Source organism: Pongo abelii, chromosome 3, assembly GCF_028885655.2.
Source record: "Pongo abelii isolate AG06213 chromosome 3, NHGRI_mPonAbe1-v2.0_pri, whole genome shotgun sequence".
NCBI lineage: Eukaryota > Metazoa > Chordata > Mammalia > Primates > Hominidae > Pongo > Pongo abelii.
In genome coordinates, this window is record NC_071988.2 from 167,384,531 (window position 1) to 167,406,066 (window position 21,536).

The window sequence follows — 21,536 nt, forward strand, 5'->3', positions numbered from 1 at the left end:
GAACATCACACACCGGGGCCTGTCAGCGGGTGGAGGGCTGGGGGAGAGAGAGCATTAGGAGAAATACCTAATGTATTTCTAATAACCAGTTGATGGGTGCAGCAAACCAACATGGCACATGTAAACTATGTAACAAACCTGCACATTGTGCACATGTACCCTAGAACTTAAAGTATAAAAAAAACTTCAGATTAAATAAAGAAAAAAAAGCAGTGCTCAGTATGTGTATAGCTGATGTTAATAAAATAGACCCTGCGAATCTTCCCCTAATGCTTCCAACAGGAATCTCATCCGTAGATTCCTGACTTGAAGATAATGATGTGACTATTTTGCAAGTTTTATCCTATTTGCTAATAATATTACTCTCAGGGTACTTACAAATGTAAATTTTCATTTACATCATTCCCTACCCCACCTTTAATTTACAGACTAGTCAGCTGCTGTCATTCCCAATATTAAAATAATTTGTTTATTCTTGGTTCCATCCACAGTTATACTACCTTGAATTATTTCTACATCTGATCTCAGACCCGTGACTCCCATCCTCAGCCTCAGAGCACTGCTGACCTCAAAAGATTCTAGCTGGGGAGGAGCCAAGATGGCCGAATAGGAACAGCTCCGGTCTACAGCTCCCAGCGCGAGCGACGCAGAAGACGGGTGATTTCTGCATTTCCATCTGAGGTACCGTGTTCATCTCACTAGGGAGTGCCAGACAGTGGGTGCAGGTCAGTGGGTGAGTGCATCGTGCGCCAGCCGAAGCAGGGGCGAGGCATTGCCTCACTCGGGAAGCGCAAGGGGTCAGGGAGTTCCCTTTCCAGGGGTGACAGATGGCACCTGGAAAATCGGGCCACTCCCACCCGAATACTGTGCTTTTCCGACGGGCTTAGGAAACGGTGCCCAAGGAGAGTATAGCCCGCACCTGGCTCAGAGGGTCCTACGCCCACGGAGTCTCGCTGATTGCTAGCACAGCAGTCTGAGATCAAACAGCAAGTCGGCAGCGAGGCTGGGGGAGGGGCGCCCGCCATTGCCCAGGCTCGCTTAGGTAAACAAAGCAGCCTGGAAGCTTGAACTGGGTGGAGCCCACCACAACTCAAGGAGGCCTGCCTGCCTCTGTAGGCTCCACCTCTGGGGGCAGGGCACAGACAAACAAAAAGACAGCAGTAACCTCTGCAGACTTAAATGTCCCTGTCTGACAGCTTTGAGGAGAGCAGTGGTTCTCCCAGCACGCAGCTGGAGATCTGAGAACGGGCTGACTGCTTCCTCAAGTGGGTCCCTGACCCCGACCCCCGAGCAGCCTAACTGGGAGGCACCCCCCAGCAGGGGCAGACTGACACCTCACACGGCCAGCCAGGTACTCCAACAGACCTGCAGCTGAGGGTCCTGTCTGTTAGAAGGAAAACTAACAGAAAGGACATCCACACCCGAAACCCATCTGTACATCACCATCATCAAAGACCAAAAGTAGATAAAACCACAAAGATGGGGAAAAAACAGAGCAGAAAAACTGGAAACTCTAAAAAGCAGAGTACCTCTCCTCCTCCAAAGGAAGGCAGTTCCTCACCAGCAACGGAACAAAGCTGGACGGAGAATGACTTTGACGAGCTGAGAGAAGAAGGCTTCAGACGATCAAATTACTCCGAGCTACGGGAGGATATTCAAACCAAAGGCAAAGAAGTTGAAAACTTTGAAAAAAATTTAGAAGAATGTATAACTAGAATAACTAATACAGAGAAGTGCTTAAAGGAGCTGATGGAGCTGAAAACCAAGGCTCGAGAATTACGTGAAGAATGCAGAAGCCTCAGGAGCCAATGCGATCAAATGGAAGAAAGGGTATCAGCCCTGGAAGATGAAATGAATGAAATGAAGCGAGAAGGGAAGTTTAGAGAAAAAAGAATAAAAAGAAACGAGCAAAGCCTCCAAGAAATGTGGGACTATGTGAAAAGACCAAATCTACGTCTGATTGGTGTACCTGAAAGTGACGGGGAGAATGGAAACAAGTTGGAAAACACTCTGCAGGATATTATCCAGGAGAACTTCCCCAACCTAGCAAGGCAGGCCAACATTCAGATTCAGGAAATACAGAGAACGCCACAAAGATACTCCTCGAGAAGAGCAACTCCAAGACACATAATTGTCAGATTCACCAAAGTTGAAATGAAGGAAAAAATGTTAAGGGCAGCCAGAGAGAAAGGTCGGGTTACCATCAAAGGGAAGCCCATCAGACTAACAGCAGATCTCTCGGCAGAAACCCTACAAGCCAGAAGAGAGTGGGGGCCAATATTCAACCTTCTTAAAGAAAAGAATTTTCAACCCAGAATTTCATATCCTGCCAAACTAAGCTTCATAAGTGGAGGAGAAATAAAATACTTTACAGACAAGCAAATGCTGAGAGATTTTGTCACCACCAGGCCTGCCCTAAAAGAGCTCCTGAAGGAAGTGCTAAACATGGAAAGGCACAACTGGTACCAGCCACTGCAACATCATACCGAAATGTAAAGACCATCGAGACTAGGAAGAGACTGCATCAACTAACGAGCAAAATAACCAGCTAACATCATAATGACAGGATCAGATTCACACATAACAATATTAACTTTAAATGTAAATGGACTAAATGCTCCAATTAAAAGACACAGACTGGCAAATTGGATAAAGACTCAAGACCCATCAGTGTCCTGTATTCAGGAAACCCATCTCACATGCAGAGACACACATAGGCTCAGAATAAAAGGATGGAGGAAGATCTACCAAGCAAATGGAAAACAAAAAAAGGCAGGGGTTGCAATCCTAGTCTCTGATAAAACAGACTTTAAACCCACAAAGATCAAAAGAGACAAAGAAGGCCATTACATAATGGTAAAGGGATTAATTCAACAAGAAGAGCTAACTATCCTAAATATATATGCACCCAATACAGGAGCACCCAGATTCATAAAGCAAGTCCTGAGTGACCTACAAAGAGACTTAGACTCCCACACATTAATAATGGGAGACTTTAACACCCCACTGTCAACATTAGACAGATCAACGAGACAGAAAGTCAACAAGGATACCCAGGAATTGAACTCAGCTCTGCACCAAGCAGACCTAATAGACATCTACAGAACTCTCCACCCCAAATCAACAGAATATACATTTTTTTCAGCACCACACCACACCTATTCCAAAATTGACCATATACTTGGAAGTAAAGCTCTCCTCAATAAATGTAAAAGAACAGAAATTATAACAAACTATCTCTCAGATCACAGTGCAATCAAGCTAGAACTCAGGATTAAGAATCTCACTCAAAACCGCTCAACTACATGGAAACTGAACAACCTGCTCCTGAATGACTACTGGGTACATAACGAAATGAAGGCAGAAATAAAGATGTTCTTTGAAACCAACGAGAACCAAGACACAACATACCAGAATCTCTGAGATGCATTCAAAGCAGTGTGTAGAGGGAAATTTATGGCACTAAATGCCCACAAGAGAAAGCAGGAAAGATCCAAAATTGACACCCTAACATCACAATTAAAAGAACTAGAAAAGCAAGAGCAAACACATTCAAAAGCTAGCAGAAGGCAAGAAATAACTAAAATCAGAGCAGAACTGAAGGAAACAGAGACACAAAAAACCCTTCAAAAAATAAATGAATCCAGGAGCTGGTTTTTTGAAAGGATCAACAAAATTGATAGACCGCTAGCAAGATTAATGAAGAAAAAAAGAGAGAAGAATCAAATAGATGCAATAAAAAATGATAAAGGGGATATCACCACCAATCCCACAGAAATACAAACTACCATCAGAGAATATTACAAACACCTCTACGCAAATAAACTAGAAAATCTAGAAGAAATGGATAAATTCCTCAACACATACACCCTTCCAAGACTAAACCAGGAAGAAGTTGAATCTCTGAATAGACCAATAACAGGAGCTGAAATTGTGGCAATAATCAATAGCTTACCAACCAAAAAAAGTCCAGGACCAGATGGGTTCACAGCCGAATTCTACCAGAGGTACAAGGAGGAGCTGGTACCATTCCTTCTGAAATTATTCCAATCAATAGAAAAAGAGGGAATCCTCCCTAACTCATTTTATGAGGCCAGCATCATCCTGATACCAAAGCCTGGCAGAGACACAACAAAAACAGAGAATTTTAGACCAATATCCTTGATGAACATTGATGCAAAAATCCTCAATAAAATACTGGCAAACAGAATCCAGCAGCACATCAAAAAGCTTATCCACCATGATCAAGTGGGCTTCATCCCTGGGATGCAAGGCTGGTTCAATATACGCAAATCAATAAATGTAATCCAGCATATAAACAGAACCAAAGACAAAAACCACATGATTATCTCAATAGATGCAGAAAAGGCCTTTGACAAAATTCAACAACCCTTCATGCTAAAAACTCTCAATAAATTAGGTATTGATGGGACGTATCTCAAAATAATAAGAGCTATTTATGACAAACCCACAGCCAATATCATACTGAATGGGCAAAAACTGGAAGCATTCCCTTTGAAAACTGGCACAAGACAGGGATGCCCTCTCTCACCACTTCTATTCAACATAGTGTTGGAAGTTCTGGCCAGGGCAATTAGGCAGGAGAAGGAAATCAAGGGTATTCAATTAGGAAAAGAGGAAGTCAAATTGTCCCTGTTTGCAGATGACATGATAGTATATCTAGAAAACCCCATCATCTCAGCCCAAAATCTCCTTAAGCTGATAAGCAACTTCAGCAAAGTCTCAGGATACAAAATCAATGTACAAAAATCACAAGCATTCTTATACATCAATAACAGACAAACAGAGAGCCAAATCATGAGTGAACTCCCATTCACAATTGCTTCAAAGAGAATAAAATACCTAGGAATCCAACTTACAAGGGATGTGAAGGACTTCTTCAAGGAGAACTACAAACCACTGCTCAAGGAAATAAAAGAGGATACAAACAAATGGAAGAACATTCCATGCTCATGGGTAAGAAGAATCAATATCATGAAAATGGCCATCTTTCCCAAGGTAATTTACAGATTCAATGCCATCCCCATCAAGTTACCAATGACTTTCTTCACAGAATTGGAAAAAACTACTTTAAAGTTCATATGGAACCAAAAAAGAGCCCACATCGCCAAGTCAATCCTAAGCCAAAAGAACAAAGCTGGAGGCATCACACTACCTGACTTCAAACTATACTACAAGGCTACAGTAACCAAAACAGCATGGTACTGGTACCAAAACAGAGATACAGATCAATGGAACAGAACAGAGCCGTCAGAAATAATGCCACATATCTATAACTATCTGATCTTTGACAAACCTGAGAAAAACAAGCAATGGGGAAAGGATTCCCTATTTAATAAATGGTGCTGGGAAAACTGGCTAGCCAAATGTAGAAAGCTGAAACTGGATCCCTTCCTTACACCTTATACAAAAATCAATTCAAGATGGATTAAAGACTTAAATGTTAGACCTAAAACCATAAAAACCCTAGAAGAAAACCTAGGCATTACCATTCAGGACATAGGCATGGGCAAGGACTTCATGTCTAAAACACCAAAAGCAATGGCAACAAAAGCCAACATTGACAAATGGGATCTAATTAACTAAAGAGCTTCTGCACAGCAAAAGAAACTACCATCAGAGTGAACAGGCAACCTACAAAATGGGAGAAAATTTTCACAACCTACTCATCTGACAAAGGGCTAATATCCAGAATCTACAATGAACTCCAACAAATTTACAAGAAAAAAACAAACAACCCCATCAAAAAGTGGGCGAAGGACATGAACAGACACTTCTCAAAAGAAGACATTTATGCAGCCAAAAAACACATGAAAAAATGCTCACCATCACTGGCCATCAGAGAAATGCAAATCAAAACCACAATGAGATACCGTCTCACACCAGTTAGAATGGCAATCATTAAAAAGTCAGGAAACAACAGGTGCTGGAGAGGATGTGGAGAAATAGGAACACTTTTACACTGTTAGTGGGACTGTAAACTAGTTCAACCATTGTGGAAGTCAGTGTGGCGATTCCTCAGGGATCTAGAACTAGAAATTCCATTTGACCCAGCCATCCCATTACTGGGTATATACCCAAAGGACTATAAATAATGCTGCTATAAAGACACATGCACACGTATGTTTATTGCAGCATTATTCACAATAGCAAAGACTTGGAACCAACCCAAATGTTCAACAATGATAGACTGGATTAAGAAAATGTGGCACATATACACCATGGAATACTATGCAGCCATAAAAAATGTTGAGTTCATGTCCTTTGTAGGGACACGGATGAAATTGGAAATCATCATTCTCAGTAAACTATCGCAAGAACAAAAAACCAAACACCGCATATTCGCACTCATAGGTGGGAATTGAACAATGAGAACACATGGACACAGGAAGGGGAACATCACACTTCGGGGACTGTTGTGGGGTGGGGGGAGAGGGGAGGGATAGCATTGGGAGATATACCTAATGCTAGATGACGAGTTAGTGGGTGCAGCGCACCAGCATGGCACATGTATACATATGTAACTTACCTGCACGTTGCGCACATGTACCATAGAGCCTAAAGTATAATAATAATAATAATAATAATAATAATAAAGAAAAAAAAAGATTCTAGCCATTCTTCAGTTCTTACTGTCACCCACATCCCACTGTTGCTGCTGAAATCACATGCTAGTCATCCTTTCACCCCACCAGGAATTTACAGTCAGTATGTGGCTTCACCATGACTTTGGACATTCTCTTTCTGTAGAGTTCCACATCCCATATACTTCTTTAGTCCTTTGTAGGCAAGGATTTATTTTGGTAGTGTAATTTTGTCTCCTTTGGTCAGGACATCAAAGTCTCCTCTTCTACTTCTGGAAGTGTATGATTCATAACTAGGTGAACTGGCAGCCACTTTGCCCTGGGTGTCTGCCTAAGTACACAGCAGATTCTACCCTTACCAGTCAGCATATATTAACTTACTTGTACCTAGTAAAATCCATTAACTCATGTCCCTACTAATTTTCCTACCCACAACTAAATATATTTAGAAGCTTAAACTGGCATAGGTCCTTTTGAGAGGGAGGAGACAAGATAAGCCAACGTAACATTTATAGGATATGTAATTCTACATAAACACAAAGCATTAAACGTAACACCACTAAAACATTTCTTTGAAGCCAGTCCCCAAATGGCAGTAAAATGTTTTAAAGTTCAAACTAGTAAGATTACAGTATCAATGAGTTTTGATCTTGATGTATCCTTAAAATGGGTGGAGGGTTTTCTGTGTGTATTCCAGACTCCAGCTTCTATTTTTCAGGAGACGACGGGGAGGATGAAGTAAGAGAAAGAGAAAAGGATTTGAGTCAGAGAGACCTGCGTCCAAATCCTGGCTCCTGTACTCTCTTCTGGGGTGATCTCTGGCCAGTTCTCCGGATCCTTTTGAGGTGGGATTTTCTCTCTGTAAAATGGAAGATATACTCTTCAGGGATGCTGGGAGGATTGGGATCGATTAAATGCTGCTTATAATACCTGTCACCTAAGTTGATGCCCAATAAACAGTAATTGCTGTTTTATGTTTTGTTAAGCTGGCAGGGTAATTTAGTTTCTAACTTACATATGTCTATTTGAAAATACACTGTAACCACTTCAAATTAAAGATTAAAATTGTATGGTATGAGGGTTATACCTCAATAAGGCTGTTAAATTTTTTTTTAATTTAGAAAATTGAACTATCAAATTCCCTTAGAAAATGTGAAAGTAATTTTTAAACTGAAAAATTTCACGGCCTATTCTGTGGGTGACCAATGAATACTGATTAATGGACTTTATCTGTAATTTTTCATGAGAACATAAGTCCAAGACCTCCCTTATGTAGCCTGCTCTTAATCCAAACATTAATTACTACTTTGGTATCATAAGATTATTATGATATCCATACTCTATGATTGGGAAATAATTTGAAATTCATGAAGAAGTCCATCCCATGCTTTGATAAATGAGTATAATTAGTTCCAAAATTTCTGTTCATAAGCCAAAACTGGTGTCATCAGTCATTGAGTATTCCCATTAAAATTAATGTTAAAAACCTCAGTCTTTCTCTTAATGGAGTAATTAATAGAAGAGAGTGCCTCATTTAATAGTGTTGAAGGTCCCCGAGGCTCTGTCCTGGCCGCCTTTCTCTCCTCCATCCACCCAATCTCCCAAGGTGACCTCACATCTCCAATCCCACGGTTTTGGATGCCTTCTGTGTACCATTGACTCCCAGATGCGTCTCCAGCCAGAGCATCTCACAGGAACTCATATATCTAACTTGACATCTCCATATGGCTGTCTCTCAAACTTGGGAGTGGCATGGGGATCATGAGTTCAGTGTGGGCCGTGTTACATTTAAAAACATTAAGAAGACAAAAGCCATGGATTTCTCATGGGTTCCATAAAGGTATGTATCATTCACTCAGTTGCTAAAGCCAAAAATCTTTTCTCATCTCACATCAATACCATCAGTAAAACCTGTTGCCTCCACCCTGAAAACATCCTTAATCTATGAATTTCTTTCCATCTCTGCTCCTTCCCTGCTGCCTTGCCTGAGGCTAGTTATCTGTTGCCAAAGTCTCCCTGCCACCACTCTTGCCCCGCTACCATCACTTCTTCACATGGCATCCAGAGCACTCTGAAAAATGCAAATCAGTTTATGTTACTTCCCAGAATAAAATCTTCCAGTGGATTCCCATAGTACTTTGAAGAAATCTAAACTCCTTCCAGTGGCTCAGTGGTTCTCATTCCTGAGGAGTGCTTGGACTTTCATGGGAGCAATTTTTATTGTTGAAATGATTGGAAAGAGGGGCTGCAACTGGCATTTAGCAGGCAGGGTCGGGAATGCTAGATATCCCACTATAGTGAGAAGGTCCTTCATTTTGCCTGTCAATCATTATCTGAGCCTGGATCATTACACAATATTATATATTAAATACAAAGTACTTACATGGAATTTTCCAGGAATGCAATGACTGTGTCAATGTAGAAAAGGATGTACTTTGTTTTGTTTCAAAATTTGTCTAGAAAGGTTTACTATTTCAGAAAATCACCTCACCCTTAGAGGAGCTACTGGCTGTATCTGAGCCACTATTGCAACATTCCTGCACGTGCACAGCGATTCCACCTAAACGGGCAATCATTTGATGGCTTCTCATTCTTTCTAGTGGAGACATGCCTGAGCATTGACATGTGGCAATACAAAGCACTTTATTATAAATTTCTTTATGAAATTACTCCTTTAACAATAATTAATGGTTGATTGACAATACCAGTCCAGGCTTATGAGCAAAAATTTTGGACTAGTTATACTAAACCATTGAGGGATGAATGCATTTCTCTATGAAGCCACAGATTATTTCCCAATGCATAGAGTATGGTTGTCATAACAGTCTTAAGGCAAAATAAACAGAAATGAATGCAAGCCACAAGGGAGCAGCCTAAATCTTTGCACCAGCTATTTATTCCCTCTTCCTACAGTGCTCCTCCCAACAGTTTGCATGGATGGCTCTTTCATGAGTATCACCCTGAGGCACTCGCCATTCCATCACCTACTTGAATTCTCTTTGGCACTTGTCACCTGATAAAGGACCTTTTTTGTCTTACATAACAGTGTGTCCACTGTGCCTGGAACATTGCCTGGAATATAGTAGGGGCCCAGTGCATATTTGTGGAATGAAAGAACTAATAAGGTGAGGCAATGTAGTGAGCATCCTCTTGGTAATATATAAATAGCATTCCTAATTCTATAAGATAGAAAACTGTCAAGTTTTGCCCAGTGAAATAAAGTGTTTAAAGTGTTAAAACATTTGAGCCAACCCATAGCATCTGTGGTACCCAGGCCACCATTTCAGAGGTGGCAAATTAAGGCTAACTGAAGCTGACATTCACAATATATTTGCAAGCTCTTTTATACCAATTAGTTAAAACATATTTGTGGGCACAAATGTGAGGTATAAAAGCTTATGTGATATCTTATCAAGACCAGGGATAAAAACCAACCAATCATAGTGGATGGATATGAGGTCAGATGCCTCCTAGCAAACCCTGGTTACCAATTAGCACAAAAAGGCTTGTCAGCATCAAAAATTGAAGTATAAGCATAGTGCTCAGGCAAGTGGATATTTTCCTCAAGGGGATCTACAAAGAAATGTGTGTAAAGTGTGTTAACCTGCTCCAGCCTCCCCATCTCCAGTCCATTCTTCACACCATCTTTCCAAAATACCAGTTATATCACTCTACTCTGGTGAAAATCCTTCAGTAAGTTCTTGTCCCCCTATATGTCATGTGTAATGAGATTTTAAAAATGCCATTTACTTGCAAAATGTGTAGGGACCCTTTATAGTCCTCCCATCCTCCTAGCACGACCTCACACATGGCTAAGCTCTAGCCACACCTCACCCAGGCTGTACTAACAACCGCTTGCTCTTACACAGCCATCTGTCTGAGAGGTTCTTCTCCTGCTGCCTGGAAAATTCTAACTCATCCTTTAAAAAATATTTGAGGCCTCCCTGATGCCTGTCTCAGGCAGTGGTGGGTGCTCTCCATTGCACATGCACGATTCCAAGCAATAAACAGTCCTTGTGTAATTTTCTAATCATATTCTCGCACTCCGCTAGCTGCTGTTTGAATCCAGGACCGTATCTCATTTATCTTAGGATTCCCAGTGCTACTCCAGGGCTCAGAATATGACAAGCACTCAATAAATGCTACTCTGAATGAAAAAGTGGACTCACCTAAAGCTATATAAACTCTTTGTGCAGGAGTAGACAGACCTCTCAGAAATGGCTATTATAAATATGATTTTTGGCTGGGCACAGTGACTCATTCCTGTAATCCCAGCACTTTGGGAGGCTGATGCAGGTGGATCACTTGAGGTCAGGAGTTTGATACCAGCCTGGCCAACATGGTGAAATCCCATCTCTACTAAAAATACAAAAATTAGCCAGGAATGTTGGCATTCACCTGTAATCCCAGCTACTCGGGAGGCTGAGGCACGAGAATTGCTTGAACCCAGGAGGCGGTGGATACAGTGAGCCGAAATCGCACCACTGCACTCCAGCCTGGGAGACAGAGTGAGACTCTGCCTCAAAAAATATATATATGATTTTTATTTTTTTAGGGTTGAACATAACTCAATTTGTCTGCAAGGAAGGCTCACTCAGTCTGAATGTGAGATCTGAACTTTCCTTCCTTGGGATTCTTAGATTCTATCTTTTTAGAATACAGTTCAGCAAAAACAGGAGATACATGAAGGCAGGTGAATATTTATGTGCATTAAATTCAACAAGATTTTTGTTTGATTTTTGGAGACAGGGTCTTGCTCTGTTGCCCAGGCTGGTCTCAAACTTCTGCCTCAAGTGATCCTCCCGCCTTGGCCTTCCAAAAGTGTGAGCCACCACTCCTGGTCCTTAAACTTGATAAGATTTTACCAAGGATATTTTCAACCTTAACACTATCATGGAGTTCTCAAAAGAGTGAAAGATGTGGCCCAGCCTGGGTCACAGTTAAACTGAGGAAGCCCAGTACACAGGCATAGGAGAGAGAATGAGGGACCAGACAGATGATGTAGCTCTACAAGCCCTTGATGGTCCCTGTGGGGCATTAATGGCCAGAAAATGAGACCCTGAAATTGCATGTAAAATATTCTGTGTATGTATCAAGGTGTGTTTTCCCTAAAAGGGTGGGGGTGGATAGGCCCATAGCTTTCATTAAATTCCCAAAGCCATCTGTGACGATAAAACGTTAAGATCTGGCCCAATATCCACTCCTCCCACCTCTATGGAGGAAACTGAGGCCTGAGCAATTAGGTGATTTCTCCCAGGCCTCACAGCACTTTAGTGCCACATCTGTGTCTAGACCCCGATGTACAGGGATCTTTCCACTTCTTGGCCACATCGTTGTCCCATCAAAGAAGCCTGAAAGCTCTGGCAGTTCTGTTGGAAAGGCTTCCGAAATTGATGGTAGTGTTTCCATTTGTCCTAAGTTAAATATAGTATCAAAGGGTAGCACTTTAAAATTAGGGGTAGATACTAGGCTTATTATATTTGATCTCCATTTGACACCAGATTATATAACTATACTATGATACTTACATCTCCCTGGCTCTCTACAATTTGAAGATGCTTTTAAATTCCTTTTACATTTGTACCAGGTCAGAATGCAAATTTTATAATAAAATTACTGAGTTGTGTTTGAGCTTTTAAAATTGTAGTTTCATAGGCTCTTAGTTTCTAAAATAGTGATGATTTGCTTTATTTATACACGAGCTAAGCTATTTAACTCTTTAAAAGGAACTACGCATTTCAATATTTGGTTTTCTCTGTAGGAAATGACAATCAGAAGTTCCCCAGGGAAATTCTTGTTTCAACTCCATTTTTATGCTTTTGGAAAGAAAAACATCATTGCTTTTTGATTTAGAATAGCAAAAAGAGGTTATGTGTTTCTGTTTATCATGGAATATGCCCCCCTTTTAGAGTTACTGCCTTGATGCAATTGCTGATGTATCAATGAAAACAGCCTATCGTCCTGTAACCATTTTCTTTCCTGTAACCATTTTCTTGGCTTTTAAATACAGTGTTTCTCCATATCTGTGGCATATAGCAGAAGGATTGGTTTCAGGACACCCTCAGATATCAAAATCCCTAGATGCTCAAGTCCCTTATAGAAAATGGATAGTATTTGTGTATAACCTATGCACATCCTCCTATGTACTTTAAATCATCTCTAGATTAATTATATACCTACTACAATGTAAATGCTACGTAAATAGTTGTTATGCTGTATTTTTTAATTTATAAAATAAATATGCTACATTGTTTTCTTATTTGTAAGATTTTAAAGAAGAGGTTCAACTATATATAGTTCAGAGGTTCAACTACAATACTAAAGGAGAACAGGAAGTTCTTCCCAGGTTGCACACTGCCTACAGTGATTCTGCTTAAAGCATGGCATTATTGCAGAACTAATCTCACTCAGAGTGCTCAAATGGGGTAAGGGAGGGTGAAAAAGCTTCCAGTGGCAGAAGAGCTTGGTGACATATGCTACTATCACTATGAAACATCTAACCTTGGGGAGTGGTGGGGAGGAGCTAGCAGGGAGAAGGGAGGATGGAACCAGTCCTCCCTCTATGGGAATTCCTAAAAGAAAAGGAGAAAAAAAAAAAAAAAGATAGTCTGGAGGGGAAACGAGCAGAAGGAAAGTCTAGGAGCATTATGCAAATATAGTAAAGCATTAGCATTATGTACACGGGAGGGGCAAATGCATGTAAATTGCAAACACAGAGGAAAACTAGTGAGCAGGAGGGGTGATCTTCAAGGAGGCTTCACAGCCCAGGCCAGGGGCAAAGGAAGACAAGAAAGGAAGGAAAAATGAAGAGGGTTAAGGAATGACAACAAGAACAAAAAAAAAGGAGAAGAAGGAGAAGGGGATAGGGAGAAGGGGAAGTAGGGAAGCAGGAGTAGGGAGTGGAGGAGGAGGAGAAGGAAGGAAAAGACTGGGAGAATGCAGTTGTTATCTGTACCTCCCTATTTCCCCAAGGTACCCACCTCAAGTTCCCAGCCTTCCCCCAACCTCCAATTGCTGACCTGCTTATTCCTAAGCTCCTCTTGAAAGCTGATTTTTCTGGCTTCTGATCATTCATTCAGGTAGCAAGCATTTCTTCAGCAAATGTTTATTGAGAATGGCTCTGGCAAGAGTGAAGATTTCATCTAGCCTTGGAGCAGGGCTGCCAGGAAATTGCAATGAAGTAGTAAAACCTGGGACAGTTCCAGCAACAGCCTCAATCCCCAGCAGTGGGTGGTTACACTCAAACAGAATTGGGGTCACTGGCAAAATGGTCCTTTTTCCTGGGTTCCCTTACACAGCAGTCAAGTTGATGCTCCATTTGCACTGACTGTGGGTGAAGTGGGCAAGAGGTAGGTGCCTGAGATGTCAGGCAGTGGGAGATATGCCCTCTGACATTAATTAGGGATTGGTTGTTATGTTACTATCTCATTATACTGGACCTGTTCGCTAGTATTCTGCCCCAGTCTCCTGGCCAGCCTAAAGAACGAGGGATAGAAAGGCCGATTAGAAGCTCTGAATATGGGCAAAGGGACTTTCTGACCATCAAGTTTCCCTTCACAGCCATTGTTAGGGGATCCCTAAGGCCAAAATAAGCAGGGTTTTGCTCTAGGGTTCTAAGCTCTGTGGTGGCTGCCCTAGTTCTTCCCAGAGAGTTTGTGTGCTCTGTGTGTTTCCATGCTGAACTGCCGCATGGCCCTCAATCAAGAATCTTGGGGGGCTTCACTGTGGCCATAATTAAGCAGTCGAACAGTGGGTGGTGATCCCAGATTCCCTTGTAATTAATATGATTACTATAGTCTTCTTTTGTCTCACTTTCATCCTTTACATGTCCCACATAGCTCTTCGTTTTTGAGATTTATTTTTTACAAATACAATTGTTCAAATTTTTATAAATGTAAAATGCCTGTGGTTAAATTAGTACAGAAAAACTTAGAACTGCAAAGCAACAATCTTGGACTCTACCCTTTCCTATCTTAATTTTGCTGTCTTGAGGCAAGGTTTTTTGTTTTTGTTTTTGTTTTTGTTTCTAGACGGAGTTTTGCTCTTGTCACTCAGGCTGGAGTGCAATGGCGCAATCTCGGCTCACTGAAACCTCTGCCTCCTGGGTTCAAGCGATTCTCCTGCCTCAGCCTCCAGAGTAGCTGGGATTACAGGCGCCCACCACCACGCCCAGCTAATTTTTGCATTTTTAGTAGAGATGGGGTTTCACCATGTTGGCCAGGCTGATCTCGACCTCCTGACCTCAGGTGATCCACCAACCTCGGCCTCCCAAAGTGCTGGGATTAGAGGCATGAACCGCCATGCCCAGCCGAGGCAATGATTCTTAATATGTTACTGTTTTTCTTTCGGTTGGCATCTCCACAGCACTAAATAATAAACTTCTACTTTTATATCTTGATTTACTGATTTTAGGCCTTATTTATTGATTTCCTTGAGTGATAGAGAATTTAGCTAACTTATATGACTCCCACGTCCCTTTCCCGCCTCCTCCCAGTATAGCAATTTCATGATTCTCATTTCCTTCACTGGCCTTCTTCATGTCTTCACACCTTAAATCTCCATTTCTTGTTCCATCAATTGTAGACAGTTTCCCATGTCTGCCCGCTCACTGAGATGAAGACATAAGTGTTCATACCTTGGCTGCAACTTCACCTCCCAACCTCATCACCTGAACCTCTATCTATATGACGTCAAGGTTGATGACATTTATACTGCATTCCTCAAACACAGCCAAGTCTCCTGTGATTTGTTCACAGGTTGATTCTAAATGTTCCAAACCAATAACCATTTACATTATCCTAACTGTGTCTATCTAGAACCAGGTGGTGAGGTCTGATTACCCTTTATTCTCTAAGGTTCCAATGTCACAACAACTGAGCCCCTCAGTAGAAAAACATTTCCAGAGTCAAATTCTCGAGTAGCTGAGGATACAGGTGCATGCCACACCCAGCTAATTTTTTAACTCTTTGTGGAGACAGGGTCTTGTTATGTTGCCCAGCTAGTCTAGAGCTCCTGGCCTCAAGGAATCTTCCCGCCTTGGTCTCCCAAAGTGCTGGGATTAGACGCTCGTGCCACTGAGCCAGGCTAATTTAGCCATCTTTATTATCAACCTTTCAATATTACAGGTATTATGTTTTCAATTTCCAAGAACTATTTTCCTTGACTCTTTTTTATAGCATCCTATTACTATTTTATGGATAGACTAGCTTCTTGAATCATCATTCTGAGTAGTTTTTCAGTAATATGTTTTATTTAAAAATTTTTCTTCCTCCATTATAAATTTTTCTGAGTTTTTGTTGTTGTTGTTTTTGAGACAGGGTCTTGCTCTGTGACCCAGGCTGGTCTCGAACTCCTGGGCTCAAGCAATCTGTCTGCTGCGGCCTCCCAAAGTGCTGCGACTACAGGTGTAAGCCACTGTGCCCAACCTGTTGTTTATTTTTAATTTGAACTTTCTATATCATTGTGTTCGCTTTTCCCAAATATGTGTTGAGTTTTAATTTTTCATTCATCCTGAAGAATGAGGAATAGAAGGGCTGATTAGAAGCTCTGAATATGGGCAAAGGGACTTTTTGACCATCAGGTTTCCCTGCACAGCCATGATGTTAGGGAATCCCTAAGGCCAAAATGAGCAGGGTTTTACTCTAGGGTTCTAAGCTCCGTGGTGGCTGCCCTAGTTCTTCCCACAGAGTTTGTTGGGGAAGAATCTTTGTCTTGGAGTAATTGCTGGGTTGTCACAGTTCTGCAAGCAATTCTGCTGGAATTGGGAGGGAGGTGGGAGAACTGTACTCTATATTAATCCTTCTGTTCTCTGCCTCACTTCTCATTTCTGTACTGTGTTATCTGTCATTTCCAGTCTCCTTCCCACAGCTGCAGCCCTCACTGCCTATGTTCTAGGTGGCTCCTGCCTCCCGTCTGCTTCATGGCCAACACTCGCCATTTTCTTCACACATTTCAAAAATGTGTTGAGCTCTCTTATCAGTGGAAGGGTCCCTTGCCATTTTATTATTATTATTATTATTATTATAGCTGGGAAAATTATTTTTTTTACATTTTAAATTACTATAATATTAATAGACTCTCAAGGGGAGCTGTAGATCAGCGTGTGTGCTTTGGTCTGCCATCTTGAGTATAGTCTTCTGTGGAAATTTGATACACCAGAAATTGGTTCAGGATATGGGCAAAGGAAAATCATTAGAAAAACAACTTGAGGCAAATGGGGCTTGACTGTGCCCTGAAGGACAGGAAACACAGCCACAGACAAAAATAACATAAGATTCCTATTGGCGGATATAGAAAAATTATTAATAATCTTTAGCAGACCAGTTGGAAGCACCCCAGTGCTGCCATGCATCATCACAGCCACAAGCCATAGGACAGTTTGCCCATGTCCTCAACATGGAAAAAAATGTTAACCTAGTATGAATGGTTTTTTCAGTCACCAACACAAATGATCAACATCCATTCAATAAATAGTTCATTAAGCATTTATTTCATGCCAGATACTGTGCCAAGTGCTTGAGATATAACAGTGAACAAAATCACACATATTTCTTGGCTTCATAGAGTTTACAATCTTATGGTTATATAATTAATATGGTTTCACTGTGTCCTCACTCAGATCTCATCTTGAATTCCCACGTGTTGTGGGAGGGACATGGTGGGAGGTAATTGAATCGTGGGGGAGGGTCTTCCTCATGCTGTTCTTGTGATGGTGAGTAAATCTCACAAAATCTGATGGTTTGATTAGCACAAGCTCCCTCTTTGCCTGCTGCCATCCATGTAAGATGTGACTTGCTCCTCCTTGCCTTCTGCTATAATCATGAGGCTTCCCCAGCCATGTGGAACTGTAAGTCCAATAAACCTCTTTCTTTTGTAAATTGCCCAGTCTCAGGTATGTCTTTATCAGCAGCATGAAAACAGACTAATACAATAATTAAATGTAAAATTACATCTGGGGTTACTGCTTTGCTGAAACAATACATACGTCTGTAAGAGTGAATAAGGGGGTGCTGCAGAGTAGGTCTGAAGAGTAGGTGCTGAAGAGTAGTCTGAAGAGTAGGTGAAGGTTTTTGGGAGGATTTGACTTATGAGGAGCACAATTTTCAATAAGGGCCATTGTACATTTTATAAATATGTATGTATACTGTTATTACACAGACAGGTTTAATCATGAAAGATAGTTAAATCCAGCCTAGGCATCAGGAGACCTGGGAGACATTTTAGTTTCAGAATTGCCAACAGATGACTATATAACCCTGGGCAACTCAACTCAGCTTCCTTGGGAAGGATTTTTTCATCTGTAAAATGAAGACATCAGATGAAATAATCTGTTAAGTGATGAGTAAGACACAGAAATATATTTGTGTTTTCACATAAAATGAATTCATATCTTTGTGTACTTCTGTTTGCACTTAAAATGACATCATATTGACAAATATACATTGGTCTTGTTTCTGGGAGATGTGTTGGCTAAAGAACAAGGTTTCAAGCAACAATTATTTTTGAGCATTAATTAAGTATTCTTTTGGGATTTTTGCTCCTGGACTTATTTTAAATTGTGAAAGTTTCTAAAATGTTAATTTGCAATAGTGTTAACTGTTGCTTTTAAAATATCCTTCATGAAATTGGGTGGAAGTTTGTGTGTAGGGGTGTGTGTGTGTGTGTGTGTGTGTGTGTGTTTTGTATTTATTGGCAATAAAAGCCCCCTTGAGGAAACACAAGATGATTTTCTTGTCTATAAAAATGTCCCTAGAAATGATAACGTATCTTAGGTTGCCTGAGTGATTTGGCAGATTGAAAGAGGAACTTATATGTGGTCAGTACCCCAAAACGGTTTTTAGAATTAGGCTAGCTCTGCTTCTTGAAGCATGTTATCTTTAATCCCTTGTTTATCAGTTTGTGCTTATTCTTGTGCTTGATTGAAAATGTTTATAGTTTGGAAACAATATCTCTAAGTGAATTAAATGCTCGTGTATTTTAAAAATAAAATTACACTTCCATCTTTTAATTTATTTTTGAATTATCCTTGATTATGCTCATAGTTTTAATTCCTAATTAAGAGTAAACTCTCTACCTTCAGGAACTTCAAGTCATTGATCCACTAGGTCCTCAAGTCTAGGTGAGTTCATTATTTCATCAGAGGGGCTGTCCCTCTCCCCTGGACAAAATGTTGGTACTCAGGTGTGGTTTAGCTAAATTCACAGAAAACCTGACTCCACTATGATTTCTTTGGGTGGTATTGAGGCAGAAAATAAAGGTAAGATATGACTAACAGTTGAGAGAGAAATCTCATCTGGGTCACTGAAAAAGGCTAAAGAAGAAATGTCTGTCTTTCACCAATATTCTTTCCTCCCTGAGAAACAGTGGTTCCACCAGCAGAGTGTAATTGTCCATCTCTGTTGATCTCCAAGAGCTTTTGAAATATGAACATAATTACAAATAGAGCTTTGGGTGGCACAAGGAAATACTTAGCATCATCTTTGGGAAAGTGGTGGTGCTCTCTACAAATTTCTTTTTTTTTTAATGTTCATTGCAGCTTTATTTCTTTTTATATATATACTTTAAGTTCTAGGGTACATGTGCACAACATGCAGATTTGCTACATATGTATACATGTGCCATGTTGGTGTGCTGCACCCGTTAACTCGTCATTTACATTAGGTATATCCCCTAATGCTATCCCTCCCCCCTTGCCCCACACCACGACAGGCCCCAGTGTGTGATGTTCCCCACCCTGTGTCCAAGTGTTCTCATTGTTCAATTCCCACCTATGAGTGAGAACATGCTGTTTGGCCTTCTGTCCTTGCAATAGTTTGCTCAGAATGATGGTTTCTAGCTTCACCCATGTCCCTGCAAAGGACATGAACTCATCCTTTTTTATGGCTGCATAGTATTCCATGGTGTATATGTGCCACATTTTCTTAATCCAGTCTATCATTGATGGACATTTGGGTTGGTTCCAAGTCTTTGCTATTGTGAATAGCGCCACAATAAACATACGTGTGCATGTGTGTCTTTATAGCAGCATGATTTATAATCCTTTGGGTATATGCCCAGTAACGGGATGGCTGGGTCAAATGGTATTTCTAGTTTCAGATCCTTGAGGAATCACCACACTGTCTTCCACAATGGTTGAACTAGTTTACAGTCCCACCAACAGTGTAAAAGCGTTCCTATTTCTCAACATCCTCTCCAGCATCTGTTGTTTCCTGACTTTTTAATGATTGCCATTCTAACTGGTGTGAGATGGTATCTCATTGAGGTTTTGATTTGCATTTCTCTGATGGCCAGTGATGATGAGCATTTTTTCATGTGTTTTTTGGCTGCATAAATGTCTTCTTTTGAGAAGTGTCTGTTCATGTCCTTAGCCCACTTTTTGATGGGGTTGTTTGATTTTTTCTTGTAAACTTGTTTAAGTTCTTTGTAGATTCTGAATATTAGCCCTTTGTCAGATGGGTAGATTGTAAAAATTTTCTCCCATTCTGTAGGTTGCCTGCCCACTCTGATGGTAGTTTCTTTTGCTGTGCAGAAACTCTTTAGTTTAATTAGATCCCATTTGTCTATTTTGGCTTTTTTGCCATTGCTTTTGGTGTTTTAGTCATGAAGTCCTTGCCCATGCCTATGGCCTGAATGGTATTGTCTAGGTTTTCTTCTAGTGTTTTCATGGTTTTAGGTCTATCATTTAAGTCTTTAATCCATCTTGTATTAATTTTTGTATAAGGTGTAAGGAAGGGATCCAGTTTCAACTTTCTCCATGTGACTAGCCAGTTTTCCCAGCACCATTTATTAAATAGGGAATCCTTTCCCCATTTCTTGTTTTTCTCAGGTTTGTCATAGATCAGATGTTTGTAGATGTGTGGTGTTATTTATGAGGGCTCGATTCTGTTCCACTGGTCTATATCTCTGTTTTGGTACCAGTACCATGCTGTTTTTGTTACTGTCACCTTATAGTATAGTTTGAAGTCAGGTAGCCTAATGCCTCCAGCTTTGTTTTTTTTGCTTAGGATTGTCTTGGCAATGTAGGCTCTTTTTTGGTTCCATATGAACTTTAAAGCAGTCTTTTCCAATTCTGTAAAGAAAGTCATTGGTAACTTGATGGGGATGGCATTGAATCTATAAATTACCTTGGGCAGTATGGCAATTTTCAAAATATTGATTCTTCCTATCCATGAGCATGGAATGTTCTTCCATTTGTTTGTGTCCTCTTTTATTTTGTTGAACAGTGGTTGGTAGTTCTCCTTGAAGAGGTCCTTCACATCCCTTGTAAGTTGGATTCCTAAGTATTTTATTCTGTTTGTAGCAATTGTGAATGGGAGTTCACTCATGACTTGGCTATCTGTTTGTCTGTTATTGGTGTAGAGGAATGTTTGTGATTTTTGCACATTGATTTTGTATCCTGAGACTTTGTTGAAGTTGCTTATCAGCTTAAAGAGATTTAGGGCTGAGACGATGGGGTTTTGTAAATATACAATCATGTCATCTGTAAACAGGAACAATGTGACTTCCTCTTTTCCTAATTGAATACCCTTTATTTCTTTCTCTTGCCTGATTGCCCTGGCCAGAACTTCCAACACTATGTTGAACAGGAGTGGTGAGAGAGGGCATCCTTGTCTTGTGCCAGTTTTCAAAGGGAATGCTTCCAGTTTTTTGCCCATTCAGTATGATATTGGCTGTGGGTTTGTCATAAACAGCTCTTATTATTTTGAGATACATTCCATCAATACCTAGTTTATTGAGAGTTTTTAGCATGAAGGGCTGTTGAATTTTGTCAAAGGCGTTTTCTGCGTCTATTGAGATAATCATGTGGTTTTTGTCTTTGGTTCTGTTTATATGATGGATTACGTTTATTGATTTGTGTATGTTGAACCAGCCTTGCATCCCAGGGATGAAGCCAACTTGATCATGGTGGATAAGCTTTTTGATGTGCTGCCA

The 21,536-nt window shown here is 40.6% G+C and overlaps 1 long non-coding RNA gene across 1 annotated transcript in view; it reads left to right on the plus strand.

Annotated features, from left to right (window-relative positions):
* The first annotated feature begins 592 nt into the window (after positions 1 to 592).
* Positions 593 to 21,536, plus strand: part of LOC129059096 (uncharacterized) — a 37,008-nt gene continuing 16,064 nt past the window's right edge. The window contains exons 1-2 of the long non-coding RNA XR_008524794.2: positions 593 to 681; positions 7,324 to 7,450. This is a non-coding gene — a long non-coding RNA (uncharacterized LOC129059096). The remainder of the gene's footprint in view (positions 682 to 7,323; positions 7,451 to 21,536) is intronic.